Consider the following 17,079-nt stretch of genomic DNA (forward strand, 5'->3'; position numbering starts at 1 on the left):
TTAGCCAAAATGTACCTTTTATTCCATTATAAGAAAGGGCCTGCTAAGCAAATTTAATAATAGTCTGATAAATAATGAAAATCTTTAAAGTAATATTCCATTATTTTATACATAATGGAATATTTTTATATAACATTCAATATATTTAGTATATAACTTCTTAGAAGTTCACAAAAGTAATTTTTCAAAGCACTGGCAATATATTTTCTTTATTGGCAAAATTACAATATCTGTTGAGGTTTATAAAATGAGCTTACAATTTCATTCAGTATTTGGGAATTATAGTTTTCATTACATCAGGCTCATACTATTTCACAATTTACTAAATATGATTTGCTGATCTATTGGTGAAAGGAAACTAAAATTTTCAGGTGCAAGCAAACATTTAAGAAACACCATTACTAATGAAGCATGAAACCTTCATTGGTTCTTTTATTTTTCATCTCATGCCTCATAAATTTTCAGTATCTACAGGTGTACAGATTCAATCCCAATGAGAAGGGTAGAAACTCAATGAAACCATTAGCAAATAAGGCTGGACAATCACAAACAAAGTAGGTCATATTGTTTGGAGAATCAATTTGTTTTCAGTAAAAAACTAGACTGCCCTTATTTCATATATCAATTGGCAATTTGATAATGTTATCTTAATGTTTAAAAAGCAGAACAGAAAATTAAATGTATGTTTTCATTCAAACTGTCACGAAAACATTTTTGCTATGACAAATTTATCTACACACCAAAAGGGTGTTAGGGGAGATTTGCAAATAATCCAAAACAAAATAAAACTTTTTAAAGAGTACTACTTGGCTTTGGACATTGTACCAATACCTAGTGATGGCAGTCAGATTTTCCCCAAGATATTTGAAACAGGGATAATAAGACCGCTTCCTGAAAGTTAAACTTTAAGATTATATACAATGGATACAAGCAGAAGTAGGCAAAGTCACCTTTAAAATGCAAACTTGCCTGACTTGATTGTGACTTGATTTTTATTGAAGAATATTGCTAAAAGGTTTGGGTAGCCATGGAAACAGAGAAAAGAGCATACAGAGGCACTTGAGGGCCAGTGTCCATCCAAATGCTGTCAGGAGAGAAGAAGCCCAAATCAACAGAGCAGCAAAATGTCTCTACTGTACTGGAGATCAATATATAAAGCTGCAACTATTGGAAACTGAGTATTTCTATTTTGGGGACAAAACTGTCCTGTCATGGAGATAGATGAATCAAGAACAGTCTATACAAACAACTCAGCTTGTTCTGAATTTGTGCTCGATCAAGCAACCTTCTGATAATGTCTTTGGTTTCCTGAGTAAGTTTGTCTACATAGAAAATGCACTGGCTTTCCATCATGAGTATTCAGGTATACAAATTACAGCTCTTGGAAATGAATATCTGTTCTGGCTGCACATGCCAATCTCCTGATCTTGGTTAAGGTAAGTTCGTCTGATTGCTGGAGCTGTTTTATATTGCTAATGAAAGATACTTCCGTTCTAACATACTTCAGACAACATTCTAGAGTATTCTGGAAAATTCACCGAAGTAAGGCTTCTTGTCTGCTTGAAGGCAGCCAACAGGCCTTTCCCTGGCTACACCAGCCAAGCACTTTCATTTCAGAAGATCATTGATATCAATGGTGTGGGGGCTGAATGCCTGTGGTTTACCTCTCATTATTTTATTTGTTCCAACACTGCTACAGTGACAATTTCATAATCATAATGGTGTAGAAGACAGCTAACCTGTTTGAGCTTTATTTAAAGCCTAAAAAATGGAATCTTTTAAAACCGGAAACACAATGCTACGTAGTTACACATGCATGCACACTATATATACATATATATGCACTGCATATATGTACTCACACATTTATCATTTGTTTCTCATAACAATTTTATGAGTCATGAATTTTTTTCATTGCACATTGAAACTCTTTCTGAGACTTCTCGACTGTGGTTCAGAGATTAAGACTATGCCTTCCAACGTAGGGGTAAGGATTCAGTCCTTGATGGAGTCCCACACGGCCGTGGGTGCAGCCAAAAATTTTAAAACAAAAAAAACCAAACCATTTTTCTGACTGTAAAATCTGGGTACTATAGAAAGGTGAACATAACATTTTTTTAAAAATCTGATGGCTCTAAAAACTATTAATGTGTTTGCCATTACAAATAGTTCAGAATACATTTTAAAGCTTTTTTCTATAAATATGCATATGTGGTTTTTTTCTTTTTTTTTTTTAAATTTTATTTTATTAGTTGGAGGCTAATTACTTCACAACATCATATGTGTTTTTTAAATATGTGTGTTTTTATAGCATATTTACGGCATAAGCATATTACGGCATAAGCATTTTCCTTATCTTTAGACATTACTCAAAATTTAATGGCTTCCAAATATTCCATAAAATAAATACATCATAATGCATTTATCTCTATACCTTTATCAATACACAGGTTTTGGTGTTTTGAGTACTGAGTGTTGTGTTTGCACCTTTCTAGAAAATACCAACATATTGCCAAATATCAAGGTTAAATATTTATGCATACTTTAATTTTAATTAAACTGCCAAACTGTTGTTTGAACCAAGTCACACAACTATCCAGCACCTACCAAGAGTGCTCACTTCTCTGAGGTCTAACAACCGGTAATTGAGATCTCTTGAGTTCTTGGAGAGATCTCAGACAAAATCTTTACCCTGCAGCGCGAACTCTAATCGTAGGAACTCCCTCCGTCCAGCAAGAGGCGCCGCAGGCTTCCGCCGGGGATGGGCCGCCACGGAGTCTTCACGTGATCCGGCCGTCTCCGCGCCGTGGGGGCGGTCTTGCGGGGATTCGCCTCACGCACGCCGCCGCATGACGTCGTACGTAGGGGCTGGCTAGCCGCCATCTTGCTTCTTTTTCTCGCTCGCTATCTCCCTCTCGGGCGGCAGCGAAAGTGCTTTGGCGGTTTGTCCATCCTGTTGCTTCGGCTTTCCGGGTCCCGTGGTCCTTCCAGCCGCCCCCTACCCCTATTTCCCCCTCCCCTTTCCCCGTATCAGAACTCGGCGGAACCCCTCGAAGTGCGCAAACCCACTCAGCTTGACACTCACCCTGGCGGGTAAGGAAAGCGAAGGCGTAGGAGCTGCGATCAAAGCGGGCCCCATCGAGGAGGGCTGGCGTGGGGCGGCCCGGGGCATGGGAGCGCACCCCGACCCCGGTGCCCAGCTTAGGGGAAGCCGCTTGCAGTGGGGCCTTGGGGTCGGGCATCCCCTTTTTTCTCGTGTACTACCATCGTCTCTGCTTCTGGGGGAGCCTCGGCCTCCTGCTCGGGGAGCGGGAAACCGGAGTCGGATCCGCCCCATGTGGTCTGCAGCGGGAGTTCCGGACCCGTCGGTCTCCTCCCACTCAGGCCTTAGCTCAGGCCCTGCAGGGGGATTACGCGTGTTGCCGGTTAAGGGAAGGGAGTTTTCCTTCCCGCGGGATAGACGGGTGCGCGGTCTCTTTTCGTAGTGTGGGCACGCGTCCCCCAGACTGTAGGCCCTTTAATGCCTGCCTCTTCTCCGCGTTCAGTGAGGGTGAAATTTGCAATGAGTCGGGTGCGGGAGAGACCGGGTTAAAGATCGGCTCGATCAGGGGCTCTTGAGGGAATCGGCACCATTCCTACTTCCGCTAGGGACGTGCCGCCCCTACTTCAGAGGCGGGTTGGGATAGCCTTTTCTCCCCTTAGGCCTCCATCCCCTAACCTGCAGGGTGAATCCCACCCTGCAGCTTCCTGTGTTTGAGATAGCGTTGGTATTGGTGTTACGGTAAAGGCCCCACTTTAGGACTTGAAGAAAAAGGCATGGCGGGGGGAGCAGGCAATAGGAATCCTGTTAAATTCTTCCTTTCCTCGAGGGGAATGTGTCTAATTCCTTTAAGGGGTGTAGGGGTGTATATTTATTTTGACCAGATCTGAGATTCTTGTGGGGTTTCTGACATGCCTGGTGTTTGCTGGCTTCTAAGGCTACCCGGATTTCCGCATTGACAGATCTTCAGCCTAGGTCCATAGATTCATTTCTCGCCAGGGTACTTGGAACTGTACAGTAGGCTTCTGTGCTGTGGGATTTTCATTTGGAATAAAAATGCCCTCAGAAGAATCAGGATTCTCGATTTGAGGGCTTAATAGCTTACTCCTGCAGATAGGAATGATAGGATAATAACTTAAGCGCCCACCAAGTTCAACTCCAGCTTTTGTTAAAAGTAGGTTTAACCGCCCCTGTTGGTAATTAAGATGCTGCTTTGACTGGAGCCATTTTTAGGTGTGTGCCATCAGATGCACTGCAGCATCTTTTCTGGCCCACCTCAGATACATTGATCTCCCAAAAAGAGGAAGAATAGATGGAATTTGAGTTTCTAGCATATAGTCAACTAATAATTCTCTCCTTTTCTGTAGTGGAATTTTCAGAATATAGACTTTTAATTTTACTTTTTTATTTTGGTCGAGTGAGTTCTATATATGGCTGTTTTCCCACCTCCACTAGTTGACCTTTACTGAGCACAGAAATATGCTCTTTACAGACATTCTCTTTGTTAATCTCACAACAAGACTTCTAGGGAGGTACTATCATCATCCCCATTTTACAGATGAGGAAATGAAATTTGAGAAATTAAAGTGGTTTGACCAAGGTCACACCGCAGTTTTTGTTGGTGCTGCATAGATTCAAACCCAGATTGTCTAAACAGAAAGGGGATGCTGTGAACTGTCAGGCTGTCTCCCAGTTCTTTGTAATTTTGTAAACTATAGTAACTAAATAAGATACAATATTATTAGCCTAGTTTTTGCCATGCTTGAGTCAGTATAGAAACATTGTTGCATGTGAAGGTTAAAGTGTTGCAAGATGTAAAAAATAGATTACAGCTATTCTGGGGATTGGGTAGAAGCTAATTTTTGTACTTGGTATGTTTTAAAGGCCAATTGAGTAAAACTATGGTATAACATGAGTTTTAAATTCTGATATCTGACCTTTATAGATAAAATATTTTCTCATCTGTAAACTGGAGATGATGATAATAACTCCTTCAAAGTCTTGCTATAGGATTATCATAGATAATGTATGTAAAGGACTAAGAGGTAACTAGCAGTGGAAGGAGAATGGCAGGATAATGGTAGAAGAAAACAATTCTCAGCAGAGGGTAACCTGTATATTTTCAGAATAGGGTATACCTTCTTTGAGAACTTAATAGTCTCCCCCCCCCCCCCCCAAAGATATTTTTAGGCCTAAATATCTTTCTTACAAAACACTTGTGTGTTAGGGTTTTTTTCTTAAAGATTTCTTCATGTTCTGGAATCAGTACACCTGGTATCAGTATGTTGGGCATGGCTGAAAGTACAGAAGTTCTGACTCATCCCAATTCCTGTCTCTCCTCTAGCCTTACCCCTCTGTCTTTACTGGTATCTTTGAAGACTATATTATGTCCTCCAAGACTATATTAAACCTCCAAGTGGTTTCCTCCCTCTGTCATCCCCCAAACACCACTTCAGTATGTAAGTCACTTGAGTAACTTGTGTTTCAGATTCTATTTATGCCATATTTGTGTTAAGGCAAGGATTGATCACTGATAAAATGTTAACACAAATTGGTATAGAACACTATTCTTACCATGAAGGAGATCCAAAAGTTGTGTCTGCTTGAGTTATGACTAATATACCTTCAGTAAAGCAAAACTTGGAACTTTATGAACTGGCTAGCCCCGTGAAAATTTCTATCAGCCTGTGTTAACTGTTAAACAAGTCTTGAGAATTGATATGTTAGTTTTGAGTCATAACATTTAAAAATTCTCAATAATGCCATGCATCAGTCAGTACATCTTTTGGGGTAAAAGTGTTCTCTGGGGAGGCCAACTTCAGTAAACTTTTTATTGTGTGTCCACCACCACCACCACCCTCCCCCCAGGCTAAATATAGTTTGACCTTTTTGCCAGTTATATTTCTAGTCATTATTTTGCTCTTGATTGACAGAATGCCTATCACATTTTGGGGCCTGTGTGTGAACATATTTGCTGGCAAATCAGAAGAAAGGCTGTTATTGAGTTTCAACAGTTGTCTGGTTGGCAGACAAAAACTTGTATGTGGTTAGTCTGTACCTAGAGTTGAACACAAGATAGCAATGAAATTATTTCTGTCAGTGTAGTATACTGATCCATATGTGGTGGTGCTAGGTGTTCTACATTAAAGAAGAGTCAGACATCATCAGCATTTGTGGAGCACTTCTAGTTTTAAAAAACATTATTGGGTATTATTTACATAACATTATCTAGTAGTACTCTGTTTACTTGTCTGTTCTGATACTAGTCTGTTTTCCTTTACTAGACAGTTTCTGTGTTCTTAATCACTTTGTACAATAGTTGGCATATTCCTGGAGTTTAGTATATGTTAATAAATGAGATTAGGAAACAAAGATTAGACCCACAACTAAGGTTCAACTGACAAATAGTGGGGCAAAAGAATACCCCGTCATCCCCCCCCCTTTATTTACCTAGGAATCAAATGCTTTCAGGTGGTTTGCGTTTCTGTACTGTACGTTGTGAGATTTACTTGCATCAGATTATCCTTCCTAATTTTTAGATTTATTCAACCAACATTACAGATTCTTTTAATTTTGTAAGGCACAGTGCATCAGAGGCAAATGGCTTTTGGTTCCTACTACCAAGATGCTCACAGTCTTCAATATTAATTACTGTGTGATCTTTGGATTCATACTAGAAAATTAAAAATATACAGGCAGGCAGTGAAAATTTGAGCCGAAAATTCATATATGGAAAACTCTCTATGGTGTAGGTCAAGTGTCCAGTTGATTACAAGTAAAGGCATGATGGCCAGAAGAGACTAACTGTAATTACTAATACTCAGTGAGCACTTTCCATGCCAGGCACCGAACTAAGAACACTTTGAGGGTTCTCTCATTCCATACAGTAAGCCTACAATGTGGATTATTTTATAAACATGACACAAGTAGAAAACTGGGATTTAAAGAGATTTAGTAATTTCTTCAAAGTTACTTAGCTAGTAAGTGAGATTTGAATCATTGACTCAGGGCATCAGTGCTTAACTTGTATACCACATGAATTTCCCAGTGGTCAGTATTTCCCAAACTTTAGTCATTTACAATTTTTGCTTTATCTTCAAACCATCTGTCAACATTTTTCTTTAATTCAGCTTACTGTCTTTTAATTAAATAAATTTGAAAGAAAAATTTACATGATTATTTGGTGTTAGTTTTCCCTCAATATGTGTTGAAGTAAACATGTAATTTTAAATATCCCTCTGTGAACCACTTATAATCATGTGATATACCATCAGTAGTCATTTGTATTCCACCCTTTGGAACAAAACTGCTGTAAGAAATAAATACTGCATAGAATCAGGCAGCAGCTAGAACTTAATGAAGGCCAGAAGTGATGAAAGTCTAGAAATAGATGCATCAAGCAGGAAATAGTAGCATTGCAGGAGTAGAGATATAAATTAGAACCTTAACTACATACTTGGGTCAGCCATGACCAGGATAAACTGCAAGGTGGAATGGGGTTATTTAGACAGAGAAATGTAATAGGATGTCTAAGACAGTCTATAGCAAGAGAAGAACACTAATGAGTGACTTGTCACTACAGAAATCAAAGTGGAAGAGAAAAGTCTGAAAATTAGGTTTTGTTAGAGCCAAATGTAGCCAAGTTCAGAAAAATATGTGGAAACTGACTCTTGGCTTTGGCTTGAGTGATTAATGGTGGACCCTAAGAGAATATAGGTCAGGTAATGAGGTTGAAAGGTTAAGCCTGGAGGAATTAGTAGTGAGACTTCTTAATTTTTAGGTGGGTTGAATATTCAAATAAGCTCTGGACTAGGAGTTTTAAAACCTAGGGTTAGTCTTTTTGTCACTTTGTGCCAAAAGCTGTTAAACTTTTGGGGCAAATGACTTGGCTTCTTCAAATTGTAGATACACTGTATTCATCTGGAAAATAAAGATAATACCTGTTTTTCCCTATCTTAGAGTATTGTTAGAAAGATCACATTAAATGTGTTTCCTTTGCTTTTTGAATGTAATATTCTCTGATACTACATCAGTCTTCCCTGATGGCTCAGACGGTAAAGAATCCACCTGCTGGAGATCCAGGTTGGAAAGATTCCCTGGAGAAGGGAATGGCTACCCACTCCAGTATTCTTGCCTGGAGAATTCCATGGACAGAAGAGCTTGGTGGGCTGCAGTCAATGGGATCGCAGAGTCAGACACGACTGAATGACTAACATGAGTCTTAACCACATGTAAAGCAGAAAAACATGAAAAATAGAAATTTGAAGTCTTCCACTGAGGATATTCTCAATGAGACTGGAAGAGCTCCTCATGGATGTATGTGTTGTTAGAGAATGGGTGTTTACAGAAGTTAAAATTGATCTTCCGTCGTCATTCTTTCCTGATGTATAATCTGAAAGTGCAGGGCTGCTGTATGTGGTTCTACCATTTGTGTGCTGCACAGAGATGCCAGGCTGAGGGAGGTAGCAAGGGCTGAAGTCCATCCCACCATCTGCTTGCAGAGTCCTGTGCCCCGTGTAGGCCTCCTAGGGGAAGTTGTGCCTCCTCTTCTCCCTCCCAAGGCAGCGACCCCCTCACCAAGAGGGAGCACCTGTTTCTTCCCAGAGGGTGTGTTTTTCTGTTTGCCCAAAGGCCCTGTAAAGGTCAGTGCTCTGAAAGGCTCCTTAAGGAGAGATGTTAAGGATGCGTTTAGAACAACATCAAAAACAACTGGGAGACTGGAGAAATGGTCTCTAGGAACAGAAAGCTTAGAACTTATTACCAAGATGAGTTAAGTAGTTGTGCAACAGCAAGTACAGAATTCCAGTTCATCTAGTATATTTTAAAGATGGGCACTGTAGCTTATTAAATATTTGCAGTAATTTGGGAACAGTATATTAAAATATGCATAGATCATCAGCTTTCAGAGAGGAAAGAGCATACATGAGTAAAACTGTAGTTACTATTTAATCTTAAAAAAAAAAAAGCTAAATATTTTGGCAATATGATTATTGTTGCTTGACCTGTACTTTTAAGTAACTTAATGTTTGGTTTAAATTTTGTAGATCTTAACTGAAGAATATTACATGAAAAATTGCTTCTGAAATGGGACAGATCAAAAGCAGGGAAAGGATGTTATTGAAATAAAGCTTTTGACAGAGATATGGAAGGTTGGTTATATTGCTGTGTAAGTGTTAAAATTTAGATTAAGAAAAATTGGATTTTTCAGTGTACAGTTCTGTAAGTTTTGATATGTGGAGTTACGTGTAGCCACACAATACAGAATGTAGAAAGGTGAGATATCTCCCAGCTGTAGAATCAGAGGCTTCTGACGTTTTGGAGACAGACAAATTCTCTCTCTTGATGAAGAAAGAACTGTTGAATATGGATTGAAAAGTCAGGAACAGCTGACTTGTGCTGATTGCTTGACATCCTGACCTCACCATCACCACCACCGCCCTGCCCCCCCCCCCCCCCAATTTTTTTTCTTTGGTTGTATTTGTCACAAACCTGAAAACATAATACAAAAATGGAAGTAGAAAGAGCTGGGTAAGTTAACATGTCTCAAAGACAGATCGTTTTAATGGTGGGGGAATAGAGCCAGTGCTTGATGGGGAGGGATGCTAACCAGTTTTCTACACTTAAAAATTTAAACTTTAAATTCCAACCCTTAAAGACAGCTTTTTAGACATATGAAAAGTTTTGAATAATTAATGATGTTGAATGACCATCTTAAGAGAGTGCTTCTCTTTTTCTTCCATAATACCAAACATACTTAGCCTTGCAAAAAAGAAAATCGACTAAGAAATTATTTGTGTGTTTTTATTTATTACATATAAGTTTGAAAGTGTTAAATTACCATTTATCAAGCTCATTATTAAGTACTAGACACCATTTAACAGCTCTATACACACTATACAGGCCAGAAGATGTAGCCCACAGATGGGGAAAGAAAAATTCAGAATTACATTTAATGACAGAAACTGCTTATGCCATAATATGTATATGCCACAATTATGCTATAAAAATATCACCCAGCTACTAAATGTTACAGCTGAGATTTAAACTGAATCTGATTTTAAGAGAAGTAATTGTGTAATAGGAACAATTTTAAAATATTTCAGGTTGTCCAAGAGTGCCCTGACAGTCACCTAACAAGGAAGTGATAGGCACACAGCTTCATTTTGCTGGTTTGTAGTAGTTTATAGTACAGAGGATTTGATAGCTACATTTCTTTTCTGATTGTTAAGGCTTTCTTGGCCCCAGAGTCTTAATTTCACGTTTCAGTTACTAAGAACAGCCTGAGTGCGTCTACCATTTTGATTAGAATGCCAACAGATCTATTTATATTACACTTTGTTTTTTAAAATGACAGTTTTTAATGCTTTTGCTGTAGTGATATTGTAGTAGAGGCATTCAACATATGGCGATATTCTTAGCTTTACTATTATAGAAGCAGATGATCTTAAGAAATATTGGCTGTCACTCTTTGCTTTATTTTTTTTAATTTATTTTCTATCAAAATGTTGATTTACAATATTAGTTGCAGGTGTGCAGCTCAGTGACTCAGTTATACATATATTCTTTCCTATTATAAGTTATTACAAGATGGTGAATATAGTTGCCTGTGCTATACAGTAGATCCTTGTTTATTTCTTTTATATATAGTAGTATGTATTTGTTAATCCCAAACTTCTAATTTATCCCCACCCCCAAACTTTTCTCATTGGGAATCATGTTTGTTTTCTTTTGTCTGTGAATCTATTTCTGTTGGGTAAGTCAGTTCATTTGTTATTTCCCTAGATTCCACATATAAGCAGTATCATATCCTTGTCTTTCTTACCTGAGTTACTTAGTATGATGATCTCTAGGCCCATCCATGTTGCTGCAGATAGCATTATGTCATTCCGACTTTAGAATTACTGATTATGAGCCTCCCTGGTTGGCTCAGTGGTGAAGAATCTGTCCGCATTTCAGGAGATGTGAGTTCGATCCCTGGGTCAGGAAGATCCCCTAGAGATGAAAATGGCAAGCCACTTCAGTTTCTTGCCTGAGAAATCCTATGACCAAGAAGAGCCTGGTGGGCTACAGTTCACGGGGTCACAAAAGAGTTGGGTACGATTTAGTGACTAAACAACAACAAAGTGATTATAATAATTAAAAATGAAAGTGACCATAGAACTTAACCAGTTCAACCTCTCATTCAAAGCAGAAGTTACCTTTTAAAATATTTTTGATAAAGGCTTATCTTGCTTCCGCTTGAATGTATCTGGTGCCCACGAAGATGCTGTGGTCGACCTTTAACATTCATATTTTAAGATCAAAGTTTCCAAATATTTGAACACGGTAATAGCATTCAGACCTCTTCACTTTCTCTTGGCTTCCATCATCTGCACCAGGATTTGGCTTTCTTTTCAGACCTCTTCTTCCCCTCCCTCCCCCAAACCCAAACAGTTATGTATCTCTTCACAAGAGTTACTGTTTCTCTGAAAACCAAAACAAACCATGGGCATTAAACAACAGGGGAGATAGAGAATATCTTAGGTTTATTTCCTAGAAGCACCCTTCTCTCACGTACCTTATGATATTGGATGCACATTTTGTGCCTCAACGAAAATACGTATCACTTTATTTCACAGCTTTCTGGGTTGCTTGGCTAATGGTGGAAGTAGAGAATGAATTTAAGTTATAACTTGTTCCACCTGTGGATAAACTGAACAGAAAGTTTTTCTTTTGTATCCAGTTTAGTTTGTTTTTATTGCTTATCTTAAGACAAGATTTGAGGAAATAATCTATAAACAGTGTGATAAGCACAAGATTCAGTAAAACTGTCACAGTTCCAGAGTTGTGCATTAGATTTCTGTTAGAGTAGCAGTTTTTTTTTTTTAAGTAGCATTTTTTATAAAACAGTAGTATCACACTGCTAGCTGTCACTAATTGTCCTTTTTTATATGAACAGACTAGATCTGTATTGTGTATTTATGAAAGTCAGTTCTTGAACTATGACTGTATAGCTGTTTATTAGATTCAGTTTAGTTCTACTCAACATTTGAAGATCTTTTTAAATCTTAAGAAAGTCATTTAATGCATTGTTACTCTTTCAGATGTATGTGTCACATGTGGTATCTACTTTCCAGATCTTTACTGAGGTTTTTGACAAATAAGAAAAGAAAGGACAGGGTCCAATATATTCATATTTCTGGTCCCATTAATTCATATTGACTGTTCAAATATAAAATAATTTCCAGCCTCAAATATTCTGTGAGTCTCATTTGTCTTATATTTAAGGAGTACATAAAGATTCGTACATTGATTAGTGTGTTTAAAGTCAAGTAACTGGAGGAGGGATTAATCAAAAGTAAGCTTTTTAGAAAGATAGTATTTTACAACATTGTAAATCAACTATATTCTAATAAAAGTTAATTTTAAAAAGAAAGGTAGAATTTTGTGAATGCTAGTTGATCTGGAACTCAAGAGTGTGGTGAATGTCTTGACTCCTTTACTTTAAATAGAAGATCTAGTTAAAATTTGAGTGATGAATGCTGTTTTCTGAAGTTCTATATCAATTTTCTCTATCTTTGTTATCTCCAGCTACCATAAGAAAAATACCATAAGCAAGGTGGCTTAAACAACAGAAATGTGTTGACCACAGTTCTGGAGGCTGGAGGTCCAAGGCCAGGATGCCAGCATACCTGGGTTCTGGTGAAGTCTCCCTGGCTTGCACTTGGCTGAATGCCTTCTAGCTGAGTCCTCACATGACTAAGAGAGAGCTCTAATGTTTGCTCTAATGTTTCTTCCTCTTATAAGAGTTCAGTTCAGTCGCTCAATCATGTCTGACTCTTTTTGACCCCATGGACTGCAGCATGCCAGGCTTCCCTGTTTATCACTCACTCCTGGAGCTTGCTGAAACTCATATCCATCGAGTCGATGATGCCATCCAACCATCTCATCCTTTCTCGCCCCCTTCTTCTGCCTTCAATTTTTCCCAGCATCAGGGTCTTTTCCAGTGAATCAGTTCTTTGCATCAGGTGGCCAAAATATTGGAGCTTCAAATTCAATCCTTCCAATAAATATTCAGGACTGATTTCCTTTGGGATTGACTGGTTTGATCTCCTTGCAGTCCACGGACTCTCAAGAGATTCCTCCAATACCACAGCTCAAAAACATGAATTCTCCAGTGTTCAGCCTTGTTTGTGGTCCAGCTCTCACATTCACACATGACTACTGGAAAAACCATAGCTTTGACTAGACTTTGACTTTGTTGGTAAAGTAACGTCTCTTTACTCATGCTGTGTAGGTTTGTTTGTCATAGCTTTTCTTCCAGGGAGTAAGCGTCTTTTAATTTCATGACTGCAGTGATTTTTGGAGCCCAGGAAAATAAAGTGTCACTCTTTCCATTGTTTCCCCATCTATAGGCCATGAAGTGATGGGACTCGATGTCAGGATCTTTGTTTTTTGAATGTTCAGTTTTAAGCCAGCTTTTTCACTCTCCTCTTTCCCTTTCATCAGGAGCCTCTTTAGTTCCTCTCTGCTTTCTGTCTTAAGGGTGGTGTCATCCACATCTCTGAGGTTATTAATACTTCTTCAGGCAATCTTGATTCCAGCTTGTGCTTCATTCAGCCTGGCATTTCTCAATATGTACTCTGCATGTAAGTTGAATAAGCATGGTGACAATATACAGCCTTGATGTACTCCTTTCCCAATTGGAAACCAATCCGTTGTTCCATGTATGGTTCTATTACTTCTCAACCTGCATATAGATTTCTCAGGAAGCAGGTAGGGTGGTCTGGAATTCCCTTCTCTTTAAGAATTCTCCAGTTTGTTGAGATCCACATAGTCAAAGGCTTTAGGGTAGTCAATGAAGTAGAAGTAGATGTTTTTCTGGAGTTTTCTTGCTTTTTGTATGATCCAACAGATGTTGGCAATTTGATCTCTGGTTCCTCTACCTTTTCTAAATCCATCTTGAACATCTGGAAGTTCTCAGTTCATGTATTGCTGAAGCCTGGCTTGGAGAATTTTGAGCATTACTTTGTTAGTATGTGAGATGATTGCAGTTGTGGAGTAGTTTGAACATTTGACATTGCCTTTCTTTGGGATTGAAATGGAAACTGACCTTTTCCAGTCCTGTGGCCACTGCTGAGTTTTCCAAATTTGCTGGCATATTGAGTGCAGCACTTTCACAGTGTCATCTTTTAGGATTTGAAATATCTCAGCTGAAATTCCATCACTTCCGCTAGTTTTGTTCGTAGTGATGCTTCCAAAGGTCCGCTTGACTTCTCATTCCAGGATGTCTGGCTCTAGATGAGTGATCACACCATTGTGATTATCTGGGTCGTGAAGATCTTTTTTATACAGTTCTTCTGTGTATTCTTGCCACCTCTTCTTAGTATCTTCTGCTTCTGTTAGGGCCATACCATTTCTGTTCTTTATTGTGCCCATCTTTGCATGAAATGTTCCCTTAGTATCTAATTTTCTTGAAGAGATCTCTAGTCTTCCCCATTCTACATTTGTCCCATTCTAACCCACGTATATATATGTTCCCATTCTATAGTACTTATAAGAGTACTAATTCCATATGAGACCCACTCTCATCACCTCAGTTAACCCTAGTTTTCTCCCAAAGGTACCAGCTCCAAATACCTTATATTAATTGGTGTTTAGGGCTTCACCATGTGAATTTTGGGGAGACACAATTCAGTTGGTAGTCACCCCTCCTTTTACAGTCTATAGTGCATTGATTCTTAGGCTTTTTGCATTAATATACTTCAAAATTATGTTTCTACAACAGTTGAAATACATTTGTTGATTGAGATATCACTGTCTTGTTGCTTTAACTTTTTATCCTTGATATTCAACTCTATTGTAATAGAGTAAGTTTTGATAATAAAAACTTGAGTCTTTTAAAATCTCTTAACATCAAATAGTATTTATTATTACATATTTTAAATGGTATTTATTATTACATGTTTGATGTTTATTTCTTCTGTAATGAAAATTGAGTTCTTATTTTCATATGGTGAGTTTGCCTTGGTTACTGGCTTTGACATCAAGTCATCACTTCCTACATTATGAGTTTTATTAAAGTTGTTCCTTTATCAGTAAGTTTTGGTGACTTAGGTTTTGAGTTCTTATATCCAACCTGATATTTTTATATTCTGCATCTCTATAGCTCAGATTTAAGTAACAATTTGGCTTCAAGAGACATTACCAAGTTAGAATGTATAGAACTTGTATCCCTCTTTATGTTAGAAATGGGAGACATAAATATCAAAGATTACTCAGGGTTTTAAACTAGAGGTTAGGGGAAATGGTTATGGTAAAATCAGGGAGAAGAATATGTTTTGGAAAGCAGATAAACTTGTTTTGAAAACTTTTTTTAGGGGAGGGGGAATAATCTTAATCTCCCAAAAATGTGTAAAAACATTTCCAGGAGGGACTTCCCTGACTAAGACTCCTTGTTCCCAATTCAGGAGGTCTGGGTTTGATTCCTGGTGTGTTCCTAATTCAGGAGGTCTGGGTTTGATTCCTGGTTAGAGAACTAGATCCTCCATGCCTTAGCTAGGAGTTTACATGCGACATAAAGATCCTCGGTGCCACAGTGAAGATCTCAAAGATCCCACACACTGCAGCTAGTACCTGGCACAGTAAAATAAATAATAAATATTTTAAAAAACAGAACAAAGAATTTCCAAAAAGTCTCTGGAAATGTTTGCAGTTTCTTTTTAATGTTAAACAATTTAAATGAGTGGGACGTTGTGCTGTGTTTCCTAGAGAAACCAATCACCATAAGAACAATGAGGGAAGAGAGGTAAACAGATCTTGGCTACCTAGAAGCTCGTGGAGGCCAGAAAGATTATAATTCTGTCATTTAATTGAATTTTGCAGGTTGGTGATTTACAAAAATATGAGGTACCCCCCCCAATATACAAGATGTTAAATATCACTTAATATTTTTGGTATAAATACTTATAAATCTTTTTGTAATTATAAATCAAGTCACCTTAGAACCTTACGATTTTTGGCACTGAAGAAATTTTAGAAATGGTACCTAATCTCTTGATGTGTGGATAGCCCTTAAGATTTTTTTCCCACAAATATTCAGCCTGCAATACCTGTCCTTTCATGAAAACCATCTTTGTGTTACCATTGTTCCATTCTTTCATTTCAAAAAGTTGTTGTTTATATGATGGTAAACTGCTGCCTTTCAAATTTCCCTTAAGACCTTTTGAATACAAACTGTTTGCTTTGAAAGCACTGGCTTCCTTTTTTTCCCCACTCTCCTCCATTTCTTCCTTTCATTTTAACTTTTTTTTTTGTTTTTGTTCAAAAAAGGTAACATACTCACTGTTCAAAATTTAGAAAATGTAGGTGCATGGTTTGCTACATCTAATCTCAGTGGGAAAAACAACTAGTTTCTTACCAGCTTTGCTCAGAGTCATAGAACTTTGAATTTAGATGTTTACTTTTTCTTTCCTTAAAACAGAGAAAGAGGATATATTATTCACACAAGCTTTGTTTTTGCAGACTGACCCTCAAATCATAATGATTAGACTTTTAAGTACATACTAGACAGGGTAGTAATATTATTTTTATATATATGTAAATTTTAAAGATCAGTTTTAAGTCCCGAAAATGCAGATATTCATGGTTTATGATGTATAAACCATATGAAATATGTATATATTAAATATAAATATGTATGTATATTTGTATTTTGGCCTCACTGTGCAGCTTATGGGAATCTCAGTTCTCTGACCAGGGATTGAACCTGGGCCACCATGGAACTAAAAACTATTCTTTATAGTATACAAATGACAAAAAGCTTTCAAAATTAAAAGGGATACAAGTAGAGGATATAGTTCTTTGGTCTCTCATAACTGTCCATGTGTTTTTTTGAAATTAGAAGATAGCAAATTTGAAGAGAGTATTCCTCTTGAGCAGACAGCTTCAAAGTTTTTTTTTCCATAATTACTAATTTGTGTAAATTGTACCCTTTTGTTACTCAAGATGTGGGTCTGCTGAATGCAGCCGTGCATTTACTCAGAAATTGAGATTTTTTT

At 37.8% G+C, this 17,079-nt stretch overlaps 1 protein-coding gene across 12 annotated transcripts in view; it reads left to right on the forward strand.

The window, feature by feature from the left end:
• Positions 1-208: 208 nt before the first annotated feature.
• PRRC2C (proline rich coiled-coil 2C) overlaps positions 209-17,079 on the forward strand; it is a 97,924-nt gene continuing 81,053 nt past the window's right edge. For 5 of the 12 annotated variants that reach the window (XM_065935688.1, XM_065935692.1, XM_065935691.1 and 2 more), the window contains exon 1: positions 210-3,093. The gene's annotated coding sequence lies outside the window, so the exon portion shown is untranslated. Of the gene's footprint in view, positions 3,094-9,119; positions 9,190-17,079 lie in introns of those variants that run through there. The other 7 variants (XM_065935690.1, XM_065935693.1, XM_065935695.1 and 4 more) reach the window with 3 other exon arrangements.

The sequence above is a fragment of the Muntiacus reevesi genome, chromosome 5, assembly GCF_963930625.1.
Source record: "Muntiacus reevesi chromosome 5, mMunRee1.1, whole genome shotgun sequence".
In the NCBI taxonomy this organism is placed as follows: Eukaryota; Metazoa; Chordata; class Mammalia; order Artiodactyla; family Cervidae; genus Muntiacus; species Muntiacus reevesi.